Below are 16,500 nucleotides of genomic sequence, written 5' to 3' on the forward strand. Positions count from 1 at the left end.
TTGTCCAAAAAGCCGGCTGCTTCGCACCCATCGCTTTTAGTTGAACATGAGAGGCTGTCTTTGGGGGCTGAGTTGTGGTGCCTCTTGGACCTGTATCGAACTGGGAGCTCAACCTTCGGGAGGGGTAAAGTAGGTGAAAGATTTCAACATACTAGTTTTTTTTAGATGATATACTAGTTTTTTTTAGATGATGACTAGAAACTGGGAGTATGACCTGGCCATGAAGAAGGTGAATGTTATCCTTGAGCTTACCTGTGTGCCTTTCCAGTTGAGATGGGAGTGTTGCCTCATGCAAGACTGGTAAGCCCCAGCCTGGGAGGACATTTGCAAATCTGCTCTCTTGTGCTCAAGAAAGAAGAATTAAAATTGGAACAGGTGAGGAAGAGGGCTGATATGTTGATTAGGGGAAGGGAAAGGATGTCCTAGGAGAGGAGACTAAAAGCTTAGCTTGCTTTGCCTAGCAAGTAGAAGCTGTGAGGTGATACCATCGTTCAGTAAAAATCCTTCAGGTTGGGGGTGAAGAGCAGGGGAAAAACCAGTCAAGCCAAAGAACAATGTTGGCACATGAGCAAGTGGCACATACTGATTGGGAATAAATTTGAGCTGGAAATTAGGAGTAAGGTGGGGGCAAGGTGCTGAAGGACCTTTTGTGCTCTGTGTGTGGTGCCAGGAATATAGAGCCCCATACCTGCAGTACGACGTTTTGCAGGGCTATAACATGGTGTCAGAAATCCTGTGCTGAAAACTGCATTTGGTTTGGACTAGTAGTGACCTTTAGAGAAACTGTTCTTTGCCATGTGGACAGAGCGGGGTTTCACTCTTGACCTCTTTTGAATTTCCTTCTTGACTGTGTTTGGTTTGTGGGAAGGAACTAGTATGGAAGGGATAAATAAATGGAAAGCTTCCAACTCTACTTCTTATGCTTGGGACATGTAATAGCCCAGTTTGCTATCTGTTTGCTGGGCTAGTCTTCTACAAACAAGAGGAATTTACCCCATGGCAATCTTTCTTCACTAGAACCCTGCAAAAGGAAGTGAGGTTTAATTAGCATTTTAAAGTGGACAGCCTTGAAGTTAATGATATTCAATAAAGAAAAATTGTTTTAACCTTATTTGCACTTTTCAATTTACTTATTAGAGGCCATCTGTTATATTTTAAGCAAGAGCACTGGGAGCTAAACTCTCAGATTGTCAAATGAGGTTTTAACTGGCTAAGCAGAAGGGAAAGAACAGGCTGCCTTAAATGAGCAATTAGACTGTTTTTCTTCAATTTCTCACTTTTGTGTCAAAAAGCAAATGGTCACCATATCAAGCAACAGTTGAGTTGCAACAATGACATCTGTTTTTACAGGTGCTGATGAGTCCTGGGGAATGTCACTTGTCCTTAGATCTCAGATATGGTCCAACATGGATGAAATTCAAAAAGCCAAAAGTGAGATGAAACTGGTGAGGAGTGTGAAGGGCAAGAATAAGGATTTCTATAAGTGAATCACCAGAAAAAGGAAAACAGGGGAACATATTGGTTTGCTGCTGAATGGGTTGGCCAGCCTAGTGACAAAGGGCATGGAAAAAGCTGAGGTGCTCTTTGCCTTTGTCGTTACTGGCACGGTCTGCTGTCAAGCCTCTTTATCTCTGTGTCTAGTGGCAGAATTTAGGGGAGAGAGGTGCTACCTGTAGTAGAGGAGGATCAATTTAGGGACTACTGAAGCAAAATGGGCATACATGGGTGCGTGGGACCAGACGGGATGTGTTCGAGGGTGCTGAGGAAGGTGGTTGATGTCATTGCGAGACTGCTCTCTACCATCTCTGAAAGGTGGTGATGGTCGTGAAAGGTCCCCAATGACTGGGAAGAGGCTAATGTTAAGTTCATCCTCGAAGAGAGTAAGGAGGTTCCAAGAAAACTGCAAATTGGTCAGCTTCACCTCTGTCTCCAGGAAGGTTACAGAGCAGATCTTCCTGCGGGCCATTTCCAGGCACATGTAGGACAAGAAGTCACCGCTGAAAGCAGGGACCAGATCTCCATTGACTGTCATGGGAATCTGACTCCTGAGCTTAGCTGTCTTAAGGTTGAGCAGATTCCCACCATATCTCTGAGAAGCTGGGTGTTTTTCCTGTGTCCCTGGGCAAAGCGAGAGCCTTTGGCAGGACAAGAGCCAAACCTTGGTCTCCCAGGTCTCATGAGAATAATTTAAATGCTGGGCCACCCATAATTCCTCCTGGAGGATTGGGGAAAGGAAAGCAAAATGTCTTCTCCAACTCTACTTAAAAATCTATGGGAGCCAGTACAGCTGGTGCTGTGGATCTGGATTTGGGACTGTACATTCATGTATGTATGATAGCAATCCCTCTGGATTTAATAATAGATGTACTGCTGTTCACCTGAGCAGAGGCTCTGAAGCCTGGTCTCTGGGGGATTTGGCTGTGGTGGCTGTAAGGTTACCATGCCCAGAGCGGGGGTGGAATAATCCCTTTAATCCCTTTTGCAAACAAATGCAAAATGTGATCAATGCCATGGGCTGATACCCTGTTCCCCAGGAGCAGCAACTTAAATTGCCTCAGCCTGAATCCCCTCGACCTGGAAATTTGAAGACTGATCCCACAACTGTTTGAAAATTTAGATCTTGGCTTCACTCCCATGGGTCATCCCTCTGAAGTTAGGCTGAAGTTGACTTCTCTATGTGAGGTCTTGTGGGTGTCCCAGATTTGCTAGGGGCTGAACCCACCAGCTCCTGTTGGTGCCAGGACGCTCTGCAGCCAGCTGCTTTTCTGTCCTGCACGGTGAGTTACAGTGACAGAAGGAAGGAGAAATGATCCAAACAAAAGAAACAGGGCAGAAACGTAAACTAGATCACGTTGATTCACAACAGCACTTGATCATTAGTAAGAAAACCCCCACTAAACCAAATGAACTATGAAGTATCTGCAGCAGTGAAATCCAGCTGCCAACAATGTTATTGTAAAAAATAGCCATGGGTACTGTTAGTTTGCTGTACATGTTAAAACTGAATGTGTGTGCAGTAAAATAACTTTTATAAAACCTTGCTTTTGTGTTATTCCAATCTTAAAATACTATTTTGTGTTCAGATCTATAGAGAAAAAAAAAAACCCACAACTTGAGGTGACTTTTGTTTTAAGACTGTTTTAAATTTATAACTGAGCTGGCTAAAATGCTTTTCATCAAAGTACAAAAGTTTCATGCTGTAATTAATGGCAAGTGATATCTAACGCAATAAAACACCATCATTTGAGTGTTCTTACAAGACTATTTATGACTGGATATTGAAACTGATAATGATTCTGCCATTTGTCCTTATAATTTATTATTCCAAGGAGAGGCAAGTGGTGTTAAGGGTTCACGATCCGTTTTATAGAAAGAGTGCTGAATTCAGCTTTTTATGGGTGTAAATGACAATGTTTGGCGCTCTGTGGAAAATGTGCATGTGACAAGGAGTGCAGACCCTACTGAGAGGTCGAGATGGGGGGTGTTAGTACTCTTTCTTAGAGAGCAGAAGCCCCTGGCTGTGTGAACCAGTCGCAGGTAGCCATACTGGGACCAGTGCAATGACTCAGTCATCGTCTCAGCAGGATCCCTTGGAAGACAAGGGCAGGATTTTTCTGGAAACCTTCTACCCGGTTTCTGAGCTACATGATCTCATGAAGTATCGCTTTGGGCAGCCAAAGCTGAATTTACTATAAGCAACCTAATCCAAAGTCCGTGGAAGATAATGGAAAGAATTACTGGCTCTGGCAAGTCTTGTGTCAGGCCAAAACAAAAGCTCGACTCTGGAGGAGACGTCCCTTGGTCTCGCAAAGCACCAGCCAGACTGTATCCCTCTGAGCAGAGCCCTTTCATATTGCACCGGGTCGAGGCTGATTTACTCAGCCCTCAGGCTCTGATCCGCACCTTATTCAGGCTCGTGGAAACCTGCAGGAATTTCTTTAAAGTCAGTGTTGATGCAACTAATGGAAAATCTGAGTGAAGTCAGACCTTAAGGTTTTTTTGGACTGAGATCTGAAAAACAGAGGTGATACTTGAGTCTGCCGGACTCTCGGACTTGAGACTACAGCTTTCTGGTTTTCCCCAGCCTTCTGTTCATTTGCTGTGGAACAAGGTATTGTAGGTAAAGATTTGCATTTCCATCAATAGCTCCAGCAGCAGTCTAATGAGTTTCTTGCTGTTTTGCAAATAGCTTGGACTGAATCTGATGCCACAGAAGCAGATAGCAGGATGTGACCTGTTTTCTTTAGTTTTCAAGAGCTACGGTCCCCTTCCTCTTCCCTTCCGCCTCCCCTCATTTATTCTAATCAGCATGTCAAAAGGGAAGTCGCTGCTTTATTGGAGGTTATCCATGTCAAGGGAAGTTATGTTTCCATCACTACCTGGGGGCCCATCAGCAGATGAAGATGGAGAGCAGTGACTCAGAATGACTTTGAAGCAACACCCAGCAGCAACTGAAGACAAGAACATAACCTTAGCTGACGTTTAAAATAACCCGATACACAAATAAAACCATTCTGCTAAATTATGCATCTTTTTACTCTTGGCTGTTCTTAAAGGAAAGGGACTGGGTGAGCGCTTTCTATGTGTGCTTCTTCCTTTTCCCGTGCTGGGAGCTGAGTGACAGATGCACACTGATGGAGCATAGTGCATTGATTTTTGTGGCTGCAGTACTTTATGCTGAAAAGAAATACAGCTTTTAAAATGATGGAGGGCCCCTATTCAGAGAAAAAAAAGTGAGGCGTATGGGTGGGTTTCGCTGAACGCGCCTTAGTTATCTGCTTTGAGTTAAGCACGTGCCTAAATGCTTTGTTGACCAGCATTGATGGGAGTACATTTAACAGTAAGTTTGAGTTCAACTAAGTAATGGCTAAAAAACAAGCAATAAAAATAAGGTAATGGGGATATTGAGAAAAATCTATCTCTGTTTCACTAATCTTTGGAATGGAAACCAAGAAATGTGTTAACTGTAAAGCTTTTCCCCTAATGGCACAAACACAGATACGTGCCATTGCTCGCACAATCCTCTCTTTTCCCAGCGGAGAAGTAGGGGCAGTGAGTTGATAGTTGGTTTCAGCTCTTCAGTTTTACAACGGCTCAGGCTGTTTCTCTTCTTGTCACTGATTTCACTCTGCTCTCACCAACACAGCTCCTGTCCAAACCTTCCTGAGGTCCTGTGGCCGAGCCCTCGCCAAATGCAATTTCACTGACTACGAGGGAGATGTGTCGATTGACCTTGGGCAATGACCTGCCCTCTGGCTTTCATTTAATGGTTCTTATTAAAAACTTTTAGGGAGGGTGGGGAGGAGATGAAAGATGTCTCATTTGCTTTGGGTATTCTTGTATTAATTTTCCTACTGCAATAGCACTTAAGAGGTGTAGGTGTGGACAAGCATGATGCTGCACTGTTGTACAAATGTAGATCAAGTATCATGCTTGGGCCCCGGTTTCTCTTCCTTCTGTGTCTTCTGTAAGTGCATAACTAGAAGATGGAACTCAATTTTATACACCCAGAATCATCTGTTTGCTACTTTTCCCTAGGTACCTGCTATGGCGGGCAGCATCAGCCTGGTTTGCAGCGGGGAGGGCAGTACTTACCCCCATTGCATTTTTTCCAAAACCTGTTTTTAAAGTGATGGCCTAGGAAGCACTGCTTCTGTAATATTTTAAGGTAAGGCTGTATCTTTCTGTGGTCTTCCAAAAAGATTCAGGCATTGCACATGTCAAGGAAGCCGTGGCTTGGAAGTGGAAAGGCCAGTGTAAGTGAGTTGCTTTAATGTTTATCCTCCTGCCCTGCTCCAAAAAATATTGCTGCTTCTGATGGGGGCTGGTGATCTGGTCATAACTCTAATGTCTTGAACATGGCTTGAGTCACCTCTCTGATGACTTTAGCTTGCCGAATTCAGTGTTTTAATTTTTGGTGACTCTATGCTTTGAAAATAAAAGTTGATTTTAAGAAGGGATGTTACATCTTTAAGGGAGAAAAATCACACTTTTTAGAATATGTACATCAATTTAGAGCAATGTGTCTCATGAATGGTCTCAGCTTAATCTTCTGTGAACATGTGTCCACATCACAAAGTGACCATGCAATTTAGCATGACAGGCAAGAGTGATTTTAAAGGTCATTAAGGGGATACGCTGGCTGATCTGCCTGCAAAAGCTTGCGTAGATCCTGGCTCAGCCTGCATTTTTGTGTTTCCCCCTCTCTTACGCTAACTAGCAATAAAAATTTAAGCTGTGTAGCAAAAGTCCTTTTGTTTCAGGGGCCAGGCAAACATCCCAGGTTTTGTGTTTATTTATAGATGAACTTGCTTGCAAGACGGGTTTTGTAAAATTGGATCCAGCTTTACCCAGAGCTGAGCCAGATCCATAGCTTGCATTACTGGCAGTTGTTTTTCGTGGGAAATATCTGGCTGGTGCAGGGGAGCACAGGACGTGGAGGTGGGCAGTGGGGGATGTAAGAGGTGATGCAGGAGACACGTGGCCCTGGGTTGCCTCCTACCTGAGCAGGGTCCTTTGGCATTGGACCAACAGGACAAGGAAGAGCATGAGGCATGAGGATAGAGGACTGTTTTGAGGTGACGAGCTTGCCCTAAACCAAAACCAAAACTCTATGCAGATCATAGAAACCTCCGACATGTAAAAATGCCAGCAACGATGTGGCAAGAAGGGGTGACCTTCAGTGGCACGAAGGTTGGTTAGATGCCAGCTCTCCGGGGTCAACAGGGACACTCACATTAATGTGTTTGCTGTACCAGTCACAGTATCTATCATGGCCTTTTGGGATTTGGCCCTGTCCTGTCTCTGATGGCTGGCAGAGTCGGCAGTCACTGCTGGGACAGCCGTCCCACCTACATCATCCCAGGTGCTGAAGGTCAGGCCACCAACTGCTGTCTCACGGCTGCATGGTCTGACCGCAACCCCTTTTTTTTGCAAAGCCCTGGAAGAGGAGGAGGTTTGGTTCAGTAGTGTTTGTGGAAGCGGTCTCAGTCCCTGAGAGGGGACGGTGCTCTCTGGTTTGGGGGTATTTTATTTCCTCCTGCCTGTGCTCTGTGTCAGCTCCTCGGGTTCAATGATAATGTGAACTGTCATCCTGAGAAATATACGGGCACCTGTTTACCATTCGTGGAGCAGCGCTGCTCTGATGACACAGCATACATTACCCAAAAGTTCACTGGAGGATGGTGAAGGTGATTAGGACGGGAAGAAAGTTGTTTTTCTTCCAATGGCTTGAAAGCCAAGTCGTAAAAGGTGAAATGTTCTCGGGCAGCTGTAGCTGTGCCTGCACCACCAGGGATGGGCTGGACTGGGAGACCCTGGCTGGTCCTTGGTTTTTTTTTTGTGTGTAATTCAGACTCTCTTAATACAAGTGTCCCACCCCAGATGTCACGCAGTCACCTGAATCTGCTCCCTCCCGCCTTAATGCTGTCAAACAGCGACATATCTCATTTCCCAGCACGTGTCCTGGGACACATCTGCCTTTATGCTCAACCCCGCACACACGGTGCTGCGTGGGACGGTGGCCCTGGAATCCTGGCCTTTGCAATTCTCCAGTCTCAGCCACGCCAGGTTCCCAAAGCTTTGAAAAATCTCTTTTAAAGCCTCACCGGGCTGCGCATCTCCCGCAGATCAGGCTTGCGCGCGCTGAATGTCCTGGGACGCAAATGACCCAACAGGCTCACCGTGACGCGTTGCTGCTCGCGCTAATGAGTTTCGTGTCTTGCTACAGTGGATGGCAATTAAAGGGGGCTGATGAGACTGAGCCTGTGGGCAGAGACGGCCTGTGTGGTTGTGAGGAAAGATGCTGCTGAGGTACAGGGAAGGGTGCGGGAGGGACGAGCTTTTCTCGGAGCATCACACTAGAGGGTGCCAGATTGCTTTCCTCCGCGCCGCTGCCTTCCCTCGCACGCGTTTGGACAAGATTTGGCTTTGTACATCTTGATGGCTCCTTCCACCCCTTTAAATGCTCCTTGTATGCGCACAGCCTTGCTGCTAACCGGGCGGCAGAGCGCTGACCACCCCGAAATCCGTGCCGTGGATACCTCCTCTGCGCGGGCTGGCTTCGTTCCTAAAGCCAGAGCTGCTGCTTGAAATTCACCGCTGGCCAAACAGCAAATCGGGTTGATCGTGGGATGTGCCTTGACCTGGTGGTAGGAAGTGTCCCTGGTCTTGGGTAGGGAGCCCAGAGGCTGGGATGAAGGCAGCTGCCTTCAGCCCCCGCAGGAGAAAAGTTCGGGGTTATCCCCCCTGTGCCATGGTGGGTTCGTGTGCCTCCCTGTGTACCCCCTCCAGTCAGCACATCCCACAATTCTGATGGGATGCTGCTCTCATTGCTGGCTCTTTGTAGTCCTTTTCCCTGCCCTCCGGACCATAAACCAGCACCTCTTGTGCCTGTGGTCTGGAGATGTCCTTCCCGAGGGCAGGAGGTTGAACTCACCTCTCTGGATCTCCTTCTTGCTTCTTTCAGATAGTTGCATTTCAGGTCGTGGTCTGTCTGAATTCTCCTCCTCTCCTCTCGAGCACTTCTCAAGACCTTCCGGGCTTGGTCCCACCATGCATTTCACAAGCACATTCTTGACCCTTCATCAAAGGTATGAATCAAGATGTTGGCCAGACCCAGAGCTGAGGCAAGCCTCTGGAGGTTTGGGAGTGAGCCATCGTTAACCACTTTACATGCTGTCTTTCAACCACTTGTGCCCTTTCCTCCTTAGCTTTTCCTACAACCTGGGGCTGTCAGCTGGGCTTTCTGGGCCCAAAGCATTTACAGTATTAATTCACCAAGGTCCATGGATCTGCCCATGGTCACTATTGTGCAGTCCCAGCCCTGCAAGGATGTTCCCACCCTGGTGGGGGTCTAGGTTGACCTTTCTGAAGTAACTATAATGCATTAGAAGAACTTTTCCTTCCACACTGGTTGATGGATGTGTCCAGTGTACCAGACTCTCATCCACATTAACTGGAAGCCCCTTGGAAGTACCCTCCTCCCCAGAAAGGTGGGGCTGGCACCGCTGATCCCTGTAGGTTTGAAATTGTCTCCTAATGTGAGACATGAAGAATCTGTAAGAGAAGGGGGCGTATATGAGACAGATGGGAGAAAATAATTATAAACTACAAATCCCCCAAACTGTAATCCCGCCCATGCACAAACACACTCTCCCTCACATACCAAGCAGAGTTTTTACCCCCAAAATGCCTATAGGTACTCCCACTCCATAAAATATGTAGTAATAGTAGAGATTAGATATTGCAGGGGTGGGTAGCAAACTATTGGGTAGGTAAAGCTGCGTAATGGTAAATTAGAAACAACCTGATTCCTGAATACCAGCAGGGTAAATGTTTCTTCAGTGTGGGAATGTCTCCAGCTCCACCCCTGGCCATCGTGCACAGGTCCAGGGATGGTTTTCTTTCTTCCTCTTGTTGCTGTCACCCTTGGAGCCAGACCTCAATCTGTGTGTTACTTCTTTCTCATCCCACGGGGGTAAATTAGAGCAGAAGTGATGTGAGGCGTAATCAAACCCGTCAATTAGAATTATGTTCAGTTATACATAATAAGCCAAATTAGAACCCAGTGTAGATCTGCTGGGACTCAATGAATTTGCACTGTGGATGGGTTTGGCCCAGTGTTTTCATGCTGTTTGCATGTGTCTGGAAATGACTAACGTGTGACAACCCAGTGGCATCATAGGACAGCCCAGGAAGAGATGTGTCCTCTAATCCATCCTGGCTACTTGCTCCTTCATCCAGCCTTTTGCATTCATATTTGCCCACATTTATTTTAGAGTCAGGATATTATCAGGAACAGCTGGCTCTTCTAAATACCGTCCCATTTGATTTTCCTAGAGGTGTTAGTAGTGCTCTGTTTTATCACCCTCTGAGCTTTAGAGGGGTGAGAAAGAAGTAGGACTTTCCCCCAGTTGCACAAAAAAGCCTGCCACATAGTCATTGCTCCTTACTACAATCCAAGCTCAGAGGGGTTTGGGAACCAGCTGTGGGTCCTACTCCTTGTTGCTGTAAAGTATTGTGGCAACTCATCCTTTTTGGAGATGAATCTTTCAGACCAGTGCTCAGCATGAGCAGCATCTTTCTTAGGTTGTCCTGGTGGTGTTAGTCAAGGTGTTTGATGAGTAACTTGGGGTTTGGTTAGCAGAGAGAGGATGTAGCCCCTCATGACTTGTCCTGTGCCTGGTTCTCTCCATCAGGCTCAGCTTGGGTCCTGACTCATCTCCCTTGTCTCTGCACAGGTCAGGGTGGCAGTGTCCCACCCGAGCGAGGGCAAAGCACCTGGGAAGAGATTTGGGGCCAGTGGCTGCTGGAGGCCCCATAGAAATTTTCTTTCATTTTTCCACAAAATTGCCTGGGTCTGGCTACTGGGTACCACAACCATGCTTTGCTTTCTGATTTAGCATAATTTCCTTGATTTTTCTCATGATTGTATCAGGAGATTAAAATTCAGGGTGTTCTCCTCCTCCTTCCTGAACTGAGATCTCACTGTTTGAAAAAACACAGTGCTGCTTCTCTTTTGTATCCTTGTCCTTCTCTCTAGTCCTACAAAAGTTTGCAAGTTTTAAATGTTCACACTTAAAATGCAAAGGAGGGCGAAAGAGGAGTGTGCCCTTATTTTGGGCACCGTTGCATGCCAACCTTTCCATTGTTAATGAGCAGCGATGTTTTCTTAGGTTATGGTGGTAGAACAAGTAGATATGTCCAGTGCTCCATGCCTGGCTCTGCAGAGTACAAACTGTTGTGCGGCCAAGGCTTTGAAATAAGTTATTCTTATTGTGGTTCTTGTTTATAACACCAGATTCATTGTTTGCAATTTTGTTCAGTGGCATCCAATCAATAGCAGACAATAAAATATTATTTCGAGTGGTGTAGACGTTCCACGAGAATGTGATTGATTGCTTTAATTTCTGCCTTCCTCAGTGTTTTTACTAAGCCCTGTCTTGATTTCTTTCATTCTGCCTAGTTCTCTTCAGCATCAGTTGTTAAATAAAGTGGCATATTTATTATATCAGCTTTATTTGACAGATTGCACGGCGACATTTTAGATTAATTTTTTCATTTATAGATGTATGTATATGTGCGTGTGAAATTATACACATATATATATATATATATACACGTTGTATAGAATCAGTGTGTCTATGAACGTACTTAAGGCCAAAATTTCCAAGCACAACTAGAGATTTTAGGTGCTGTTTATAGGTGCCTAACTTGACACCCCTTTAACTAGCCCAGACTCAATCACCAGCAAGTATATGATCATGCAATTTAAATGACCAGGTTAATGTGTGTTATATGAAGTTCTCACCGGTCAGATGAAATTTATCGTCTCTTCAGATGGCTGCAGTAGCAGACCACATGAGCGCTCCTGGTTTTCCATGTCTGACAGGTTAGCTTAACAGACCACCACTGAGAATACTTATATTAAAACAAGCCCTAGAAGGTGGCTTTAACGTGTGTTTTACAGAGATATTTCAGAAATGTCTGGAAAAGTTCTTTTTTTTGTAAAAAACCCCAGGGAATTTGTTGGAACTAATTCTGGTAACCTTCAATCCCTCATGGAGCACCTTTATTCCCGTAAGTCTGGTGTGTGCAGGGCATGGAGGTTAAAATCAAGCTCTTTGGGTGGTGTATATTGACTTAATCCATTTATTCCATGTAAGGATATGGGCCATGAGATTTAGTGCGCCTCCTAAATTACAGCCTAAACGAGCTCTTTCTCCCCATAAATATTGCATGACTTTAAGTTAGGTGCCACAGGACCTTACCAGTCAGTCCCAGAAATCCAATGTCGTGGGGAACATGGCAACTGCTTCCAGCTTTAGTTGGTCAAGATATTGGGCTGTAAATCCTAGTCTTGGTGGAGGACTGAGCGTTGCTTCATAACGTGCCCAGTGTGCTTTGGGTAAGGAGTTTCATAGCTGGAGAACAGCTGGGCGCTGTTAAACATCCATTCTTGATCCCCAGACGACTCCCTCTTTTTTGTGTTAATCTGAGTTTTTCATTTAAAGTGGCAATTGTCTGAACTTGCTTAGCAATTTAGGATGTTCTCATAGCAGGGAAGCATTAAAGACTACATGGATTCTGAACCGCATATTGAAAATGGAGTACATTCCTGTTTATTTTCTAATCCTATAGAAATGTTGTTGGGAGTAGGGTTTAAGCCCAGCCATCTCCCTTTTCATGAACATAGCTTGTTGTCTCTGAGCTTAAAAAAACCCACAACCACCAAACAACCAACAAATAAATCCTATTACTCCAGAATATGATTAGTGTTCTGGTTTGAGTTATAAATCCCCTTCATTTAAAATGCACTGTTGCTACAAGTTAGGATTTGAAAGTACAATCATGCAAATGCCATTTGCAATGTTTTCACTCTAGTAACCTTGGCAATACTGCAAACACCTCTCCTGCTTGATACACACAGTTTGGGAATCTCAATTGTAAAGCAGAGAGGGGGAAGCTGCCAGTTTGTGCACTCCTGGGGGGGGAAGAGGTCATTTCTGGGGTAAAATTTGGCCGGTGCAGGAGCCATGCCTTTTTAGTCCACCCCATTCTCGATACTAGTGCTTTGTTTTATGTTGTTTTACACTGGTTATATCCAGCTTTACAATATTTAAGCCCCTTGTATAAATCAAAATCATGGAGCATAAATATTTATCAGCAAAAGAAATACACTGCACAGGAGACAAGCTTGGGAACAGAATAAGCCAAGTATTGCTTATAAAGGCAAAAACAGCGGGTTACATTTTCATCCCGTCCAGAGTTAACATGTAAAGCAGTCACAGACCCGTGCACCTTAATTCCCTCTCTGTTTGATATTAAACATCCCAGACCAGCGTGGATATTCACGCTGTAGCCACCTGTTCCTCGGAGCTGGTGGAGGGGAGCAATGGGGCTTCCCTAGGGCACATCTCCCTTCTGAACAATAGAACCCCCCCGCTCCTGCAGGCACACAGCCCTGAAAATGAGCCATCATCCAGTGCTGCTTGACCTGCCCATAACGGCCAGCGGTTGCTTTTCGGTGGACCTGGAGTGGTAGGTCAGACCTGACCGCTGTTGTGTTGCTACCTGCCTGGTGGAGCATGGAGGACGCTTTGCAAGAGGCGTCTCCTCGTGAATGTGGGAAAGCCAGAATTTCTGGTTGCGGGTGAAAAAAAAAGCCCCTATAAGACGTAGCAAGAGGCTTGCCTTTGTCAGCCGTTACCCTCTGATTGACAAGCTGGACTGACATTTTCCCACCCAGGAGGCTCCTTACCGATGTTGATTTTCTGACAGCAGCCGCTCTTGGAAATTTCTGCACCCACCTTCCTCAGGCCATGGCTTGCTGCTCCTGGATGCCAGCCCTGCTTGTCTTTGAGCCTGGGACACCGAAACCTGTTGTACTGTGGAGGATGGGCGAGATGCAGTGCATCAGATCCTGTCGCTTTCCCGATGGGTCCCCAAATGTTGGAGGCCACCTGCAGCTCTTCCTCGGCTGCCGGAGGTGCCTGCAAGACCTCTGCAGGGACCAGCCCTGTGAGATATTGCTCTTGAGATCTCCCAAAGCCTTCCTGCAAGATGTTCTAGCAGCTCCGATCATAAAGAGCAAGCAGGAAAAAAAAAAAAAAAAGGTGAAAAGGTATGAAGAGAGTTTTAAAGAAAAAAATATGTTATGTGCGTGGAAAAAGTATTGCTTATGTTTGACTAAAAGTATCAAATCTAACCTGAAAGATGCTTATGGCTGCTTGAACCTCAGCTGATTTCCAGAGTTGAATTTATTAGCAAAAGCATATGAGTTAAAACTTAGTCTTCTCTAATCCAGTTCACATGATGATCTCATTAGGTCTAGAAAACTCATCCAGTACTGTAGAAGAATCTAAGTGGTGTAAGTTGAATGTACCTGCAGAAATGGAGAAGTACTACAGTTAGCAATAGCTTGCCTAATTTCAGGCGGTGGCCACGTGGCCGGTTGCTCTGGTCCCCATGTGCTCCCCACCTCCACATGAGCAGGATGGGGGGGAACCCCCGGGCTGAGCCTGTTGGCGTTCGTGCGTGGATGGAGAGCGGCTTGAGGGCAGAAAACAGGACCCGGGGAGTATTTCTGACGTGCAAGAGCAAAGGGCTCTTGTAATTCCTGTAAAAGGGGAACGCCACCGCGTGCCCTGCCTTTCTGCAGCGCACGCTTCGTTCGGAAAGATTTTATTTTGAAACAAAACACCTTTCCTGCGCCTTTTCAGCATGGCTAGCTAGCATGAGCATGAAAGCACCGGGCGGCTGGGCAGGGGGGGCTGTACGGGGGCCCGTCCCGCCTCGGCAAGGGCTCTTTGTCTGACTGTATTGTTTTGCATCGCCTTTTCAGGCAGGCATTTTGCAGCCTTTAGCATTGTTCGGGTTGTATAGCAGAGTCAAATGTTAATCGGTTTGTTGTAGTAAAATGTTTTATGGGACAATTTTGCTTTAGCTGTACCCTCCCCCTCTGCCCCCTCCTTGTTTTTCTTCAAAAAGGGAAAGGACCTGCATGGTGCTGTTTGTCAGGGTGTGAGAGGTCTTCTGACCACACTCGCTGTCCTTTCCCGCTCAAGCAGGGAGTGCACTTGGGTAATAATGTCATGTACATGTGGGAGAGGTGTTTCTTCCATCTTTGGTCTGCAGATGATCCTGTCTGTATTTGTTGGCTTTGAGCGGGATTCATCCCACCCCACGCAGATACCCAACTTGGATGCCCACCCTCAGGGACAAAGGGTTGTGCTCAGGAAGCTTGTTGTCCCCAGAGGTGGTCACGTTTTCCACTCATCTCCTTCAGACCACCTGTCCCATGACAGCCTTCCAGTCCTCCCATCATTACCTGTGGCACACTAGGCTCAAAGTGTTGGACACGTTCCCCTGTGTTGGCAGCAGTCTTTCCAGGTTAGAGGGGCAATTCAGGAAATAACGTGTGTTTCTAATGCAAAACCATTATTTGCAAAACAATCATTCATCATTTCGGAAAGTCATGTTTGGAGCAAGGGAGGCATAAGGCCCTGAACCAAGCTTCTCCTATGTCAGGCTGCCTAATATCTCTTCTCCAGCAGCTTCCCCAGGATTACAGTCCTCCTGGTAAGATCTCAGCTGTGCTTGGAGGCTGGTTCTGGGATGCTGAGATGCTTCAGGATCTGTGGCCACGTTGTCTGTGGCTAGCTAGCTTCTGGTTATAAAGCCACCTGGAAGCTAACGGAAGTGCTTTATGAACACCTTGAAATCCTCCCTTAAAACTTGTCAGATCAGTATTACTCAAGATGAAAGGCTTTGGAGTAGGATGTCTGGAAGCAGACATCTTCCAAATGCTATGGCCATAGGGGTGAAGCATGCAGCCAAGCGGGGAGCCAGGAAGGAGAAGAGGCAGAGAAAAGAGAATGAACAGTTTCACTCTTCAGAAACTTTCATGCTCTGCCTGTAATCAGATCTGCTCTTGTCCAAGTGAGCAAACAGTTGGGGAAAGCAAACATCTGCATCACAAGGAAGAAACTATCATGTCCATGACCACCATGGACAAGTGTGTTCAAACAAGACTGTGTTAAGCCAGAGGTAAAGATGGTGCTGGCACCTCAGCTGACCTCACCAGCCATCTGAAAACCCCACCACAGGTGCAAAAATACAGACCTGCAAACAAAGATATCATTTGGATGCTCTCCTGTTTAGGGAAATTCCATAAAATTCAATGGCAGTAGGAGCAAAAGCGTTCTCTAAGCATCAGATACAATTATATGATTTTTTTTCTGCATCCTGTAGAATTTAACACAGATCAAGATCACTTCTCTGAGTGTCTTTAACAATTTATTTTCTATTCCGTTCTGTTGGCAGGATCTGAAACAGAAAACATACAGTTGCTATTACAACGTGTAAAGCATCCTCCTAAGGATTTTTGCCTCTGAGATCCATAAAAGCAGCATGTTCCCCATCAGTTAAGGCTATCCTTTTGTCAGCATTTCCATTCTCCCCTAATCCCTCCCATTGTCAGAGGTCTTCAGTCAGCTACAAAGAAAATCCCTCCACTTGGAGGTCTAGGATCCAAAATTCACCCTCTAAACAAAATTACCCAGACACGATTTAGTGTTTTGGAGGGCCATTGCAGTGTTGAAACTAGAATGTGCAAATGCATCTTGTCTTGTGCTTGTATTGTAGAGGAATCCCAAATCATGAACTTCTGCAAGAAAAAGGGCTGGAGGGAAAATTTCCATGCATGCTGGCAAGGCAACAGGCATGCTAATTATCTGGGCTGGTTGCTACCCTGGGTCTCAAAGGACCTGGAGCTGTTCAGGGATTTCTTAATTCTTTCCCTCATTTCCCACTTGTTTAGTTGTTTTGCTTTCTTCTTTTGGTCTTCACCTGTTTGATCTTGTGGGAACAGCTATTAAAGACTCTGAGGAGGCCTGTCAGTGAGTAATTGCTAGCACCCAGTAATTAGTTGAACTAATCAGAGGTGGTTAATTGTGATGGGATAATAAATATAGTAGCCCACCGCTGTGGTTTGTAGAA

Source organism: Aquila chrysaetos, chromosome 3 (assembly GCF_900496995.4).
Source record: "Aquila chrysaetos chrysaetos chromosome 3, bAquChr1.4, whole genome shotgun sequence".
Lineage (NCBI taxonomy): Eukaryota > Metazoa > Chordata > Aves > Accipitriformes > Accipitridae > Aquila > Aquila chrysaetos.